The following is a 6,000-nucleotide window of genomic DNA, read 5'->3' on the forward strand; positions in this document are numbered from 1 at the left end:
TGTCCAGTGCTTTCTCGACGCCAGGCTCCAGTTACTTTTTCTGTTCAATCCAGCCCAACTCTCTCTCTCTCCCCTAACCTTCTCATGGATCCTGCAGCAGCAGACAAATTTGCAGCCAACCTATCCATGCTCCACAGACAGATATTCTCAGACATCAAAGGCCTTCTGCAGCCTCTCACTGAGTCTGTTTCATCTCTCTCTCCTCCCGTCTTCAATCCATCGAGGCACAGCTTGGACACAGACCCGTACCAGCCCCTCCTGCCTCCGCCTCAGCTCCCAAATCAGGCCCCGTTCTCCCAGCTACAAATCCTGAAGCCCCGCAGTACAACTTGGCCACAACTGCTTCCGCTTTCTCGTCTTTCCAGCCTTCTACTTCCTTCAGACGCCCCGCAGTCACAGATACACATATACTTTGCACTGCCCCACAGTTACAGATACACTCTGCATAGCGCTGCGGTCACAGACACACATATGCTCTGCACCGCCCTGCAGTCACAGATACACACATACGCTCTGCACCGCCTCGCGACCCTCACAAGCAATTCCTCAGAATCACCTGGGACACTGAAAAATCCGAAGCCAGCCTCCCCCTTGACAATCATGGAATGCATTCGTCAGCTCATTAACAACTTCAAAGTATCAAAATCTATCTCAATATGCAACCCGTTATCTCCCTTCCGCCAATTCAATTTCGTAATTTGCATTATTCACAAGGCAGAACATTCACATCGCACCTTCTCACGCTCGCCTCAACTGCAAAAACCTGGATTCTCCCGTAAAAAAAAAAAAAAATTCAGAAGCAAGAAACTCTCCTCCAGAGCTTCCAACTCTCCAGCTTTCGTCCAATACTCGGATCATGGCAGCCATTTCCGCAGTCAAGACTAACGCTAATTCCCATCTAACATGTCCGCTCATTCTCTCAAATACTACAAGCATTAATACATGGTGAGCGACGTGGTATGAGACTGGAAATCTGTCTTCATTATGAGTGAAGGAGTTCCAAGCAGACATGATAGTAGCAAACTGCTGATCGATCCTGTATTAACACATATGATTGTCGGTATCTCATCTCTATAGACATCAGCAGGTTCCCCAGTTCCACCATCTCATATTCAAATAAACCCATTGCTCTCCAATCTACTCTCATCTGCAAGAGAATATATATCATCAGCCCATTTACCAGGTCCTCCTACGTTACAGTACGCCTCACACTCAGAGGAATTTCCAAGAGCCTTCCCCCATCATCTCCATCCAGACATATCTACAGACATCCTTTCCCAATTAATTTAAATTTTGCGCTCACAATGTTTCAACCCATTTAACGACCTGGCAATGGAAGCTATGTGCCTGTCAGCTTTCTTTGGATTTCTAAGAAGTGCACAGTACCATCACTATCCAGTTTCCCAGCCATAGGTAGCCCAGTTCTGCCAACTGACACCCTCCACTGCTCCCTTCCCTCTCCAAGTCCCGGATTTTCATCAACTGATCCTGGACTGAATTCATCCTTGTCCACTCTGCTCGGCTCAGCCCGACAATACATGTCAGTTGCTCTCACTCCACCCACAAATTCCTCTTACTCTACACCCTGGTCAGTCTTCTCCCGGTATTGCGCCCAAAACCAAATCTCTCCCACTTCATTCAACCAGAATTGGATCCTGGCTTTTATCGTCTACCTAAGGGACATCCTCCACCTCTCTCCTTCTTCAGTCAAGTCCTATATATCCAGCATTCAACACTTCTACCGGATCATGTCTATTACAGCTCCTACCCTCCTCTCAATCCCAGCCGTCCGTCTTACTCTACGTGGGATTGAGAGAAATCTCCCTCCTTCATTTCCAACCAGACTGCTCGTCACCTTGGATATTCTCTTTAACCTGATTTCCATCCTCCGCCATGGCTGTTTCAGTCCTGTTGATGATCTTGTTATGGAGTCCATGTGCCTGACTGCCTTCTTAGGTTTCCTGAGATGCAGAGAATTTACAGTGCCATCCGTTCCCAGCTTCAGGCATCCGATCCAGCGACCTCTTCATTGTTAAGGACCAACATTTCCTCCTTCTCTTCCGATCCTCAAAAAAACATCCAGCTTCGATCCGGATACTGTATCCAGCTCTCATAGATCAACTCCCCTCTCTGCCCTTACTCATATCCACCAGGAAACCTTCACCATCCGAACCCTTCGAGAAACATTATTACTAGGCATTGGTTCACCTCTCACCTCTCCTCCCTCGTCAACAAAGCAGGCCTGCCCTCCCAGTTCTACACACCCCATTCCCTTAGAATCGGAGCAGCTACGTCTGCAGCAAGAGACAGACTCAGCCAACTCGCCATCAAAGTCCTCGGTCGCTGGGCATCGTCAGCAGTTGACCTCTACATCAGAACCTTCCCAGCAGACATCGTACCTGCCCACCAGTCCCTAGCTAGCTTGCCCGGAGTGGGGGCACCCTCTCCGTCCGGTCCACCAGAGGTTTCCTCCTAAAAGGGGGGTTTTCCTGTCCACAGTGCGGACGGCTTTCCTTTAGGTCATCAATACTAACCTCTCTTTGTCTTGTTTGTTTTCCCCCACTTAAGTCTATGTTGTGCAGTGGCTGCAGTCTTGTCTTTTCTTTTCTATCCTCACAGGTGCAGTTCTGCGGGGGCATTTTTTGGGGGGGTTAGTGATGCTCACTTTCCCCGGCCTCCCTGGGCTACGCCCTTCGAGCTGGAGGCCACGCTTTCTATCCTGTCGCAGCTCGTGCACTTTCCCTATTCTAATTTCTAGAGACTCCCTCTCCTTCTCAGCTGTCGATGCAAAGTCTGTCTCGCAGTCCTTCAATCTCTTACTAATCTCTCTACTTCTTTCTTTCTAGCTACAGGACTCTTGTAAATTCTGTTCCACAATCCTAGGTCCCTCTAACTTTTTCCTTTCAAGGCTCTCCTTCGGAGGTCTGTTCGGTCCCGGTCGGTAGGTCCATGCCCAAGTCGCTCAGCTGCAGCGGCTCTCTGAGAGTCGGGTCCTCTGTCCCCTCAATTCCTTATGGGTAGCTCCATTCCAAAGGCATCATGTAAGCGGCTCTCCGCAGAGTGGGGGATTCTATCTATGTGTTTTTGGGTCTTGGGTCGTCGGACCAGCCTTCGGCTATAAGTTTCTCCATCGCCAAGAGCAAGACTCCTGTTCTATCCCTTTATCTCCCTTCAAGTATCATGGCACTCTCTGAGCTGTCATGCAGCACTACACTTGCTACTCACCATCGCCTGGTGAACCGAATATATTGCAACATAAAGGGTTTGCTGAAAACAGTGTTCATATTCAAAAGCATGTAACAGTAAATAAAACCTGATTGTTTACCAAAATCTAGAATGTTTATTGGAACCTGAACTATCTATAACATCCAGGTGTTCTAAATAGAACCCCTTGGTATCCTGGGAATTTCATTTTCTATTTAAATGTTGAGAAAATTTAGTTGAAATTCACATGGTTTGAAAAGGTCTTTATTTTAAACATTTATCAAAAATACCTGGTTCAATAATTCAATTGGAGATACTGTAGTAAATTTACACTTGAGGCCATTGTTATATATAAGATTCCTGTTTAATAAATGACTTGCGTTATATTATATATCACTTTTGTTGTCCTTTTTCTTCCCTGACATAACAATACATTCTTCCAGTCTACTGTACTTCAGAGCCTGTTGTCAAAAAATAATTGACATTTTATATCATTTCAAAGGCTATTCTGTTGGTTAAGGGTTTTTAAATCTAATGACCATGCAACCACAGCTTTAAGGTCATTTGATTTCGACTTCTGTGTAAATATTTTGTACCTTTGCCATCTGTTCAATTGTTCAAACATTTTTTTTGTCTCACACCAAACATCATTTGCTTTTAGCATTGGCAAGAGTATAGCACTTGACGCCCTTCTCTATCCTGTATCACCTCATGGGATAACCTGATGATTGGACGTCTAATTCATCGCAATAATACCAACTTATGTCTCCAACATATATTTTTTTCAAAGAAATTTTGTTGTGCACTGTAACAGGGTGAAGGGATATAGAAGGCGTAAAGTGTGGTCGACCGACAGACGGAGGTGCTAAAGAGGCTAACTGACATTAGGTCTAGAGTCGGGTTGCGGTGGCCATTTTGATAAAGACAGCTACACAGGTGCTCCCGATTCCGTCACATCAACCCCAAGGTTAAGTAATTCACCAATTGAATAATGACTGGTCAGGATGGGATTAATGGGTCAGGGTAGGGAGGATAAAGGGAACTGTTGGAGCTAGGAAAAGGGCTTCTTTTTGTTGGTACGACTTTGAGACGAAAGCAGGACTATCAGTACTTAAAGCAGAGAAAACCATTCAATGGCCAAGTAAGACCGATAGGAGGGCAGCAGTGTGTAGTAGTGGTTAGGGATCTGGACTCTTGACCGGAAGGTCATGGGTTCAATCCCAGGTGGGGGACACTGCTGCTGTACCCTTGAGCAAGGTACTTTACCGAGATTGCTCCAGTAAAAACCCAACTTTATAAATGGGTAATTGTATGTAAAAATAATGTGATATCTTGTAACAATTGTAAGTTGCCCTGGATAAGGGCGTCTGCTAATAAATAATAATAATAATAATAATAATAATAATAATAATAATAATAATAATAGGAGCCGAGAGAAGCCGCAAAAAAAGAAAGGGGTGGATCTGAGCAATACACTTAGCCCCGGCACCACAGAGATAACACGGACAGCTAGTTATAGATAGCTGCTTCTGCATCCAGCGCTCAAAGAATATCACAGACATTTGCATAGCTTTTTGAGACATTATAGTAATAAAATAATGAGTTGGATCGCATTATTGAGGAGCTTGGTGATAAAATGAGTGATCAGGAGATGATTTATCTGCATGCACTACTATGAAGAGGTATGTGAAAAAAACAGCGAACAAGGGCTGGGGCGGGGCTGGGGATGCAGTACTGAGTGTCCTGTTGATATGCAGAGCCTTTTAACCCTGTTTACTGTGAAAAAAATACTTTTAAACAGCACGTCTAAAATAAACTGCGCGTGTGAAAATAAATTGGACCTGACGCGCCTGAGACGTGCTGAATAAATGGACCGCAAAGGGTTAAGGACAACCTGGGTAACCAGGACTGGAGAAACCCGTAGGTGCCAAAGTGAAACCATCTGCATCAGACAAAGACGGACACAGCCGGCGCCGTAACAGCGGACCGTCTGTTATTGTTAATTTATTCTCGTCCCTTTTCTCTTTTGTAACCCTTAAAAATATTGTAAATACAACCGAGTCTGAACCACACTTCTAGACTTTGTTTATTATTTCATCCCTGCACCGCCTACATGCACATATTAGGCTCGATGGCAGACTTTATATTAAGGCATATTGTACAAGCCTTTTACATTCACACATCTCTTTGAAGATTAGCTCTTAAAAACCACCTTATTCATTTAGTTGTTATATTAATGACATCTATCCCTGCCTGCTTTGCACACCAGGGATCCCTTTTAATGCCTTACTCTAGTACTGGCATCTTCCATTTTACAGTTTTTACATGCTTTGCTGGCTGAATTTATATAAAATTCAGAGAAGTTTAAGATAATTACACAGTTGACTGTGAAAGGCGTTGACTTCAGTTATTGTCTACTGGTTATAACAACACATGTATTAGACCCTTCTGTTGCTTTCGTATATATACTCAGTTCTCCACCTTTCAGAATTGTTTCTGAATTATATGCCAGCTTTGGCTTACCTTGATCTTCCCCAAAGCTTTGTGGCTGTGTTTTCATTCTTATCTGATCAGCCAGTGGTGTTACACTTGAGTGACAGACATTAATCTTCTTTTAAACTATGGTAGTGCTCTAGTTCACCAATTACAAAGGAAGGCAGACTGATGGCTTTACATAATTAAAACAAAGCCTTTGTTATCTTTATGAAAAATAATAATACATATCGTTATTTTTTAAGACAGTATAGCGTCAAAAAGATTATCAAAACATGTTGTAGGAATAAACATGGTACTGTA

This window comes from Acipenser ruthenus, chromosome 6, assembly GCF_902713425.1.
Source record: "Acipenser ruthenus chromosome 6, fAciRut3.2 maternal haplotype, whole genome shotgun sequence".
Lineage (NCBI taxonomy): Eukaryota > Metazoa > Chordata > Actinopteri > Acipenseriformes > Acipenseridae > Acipenser > Acipenser ruthenus.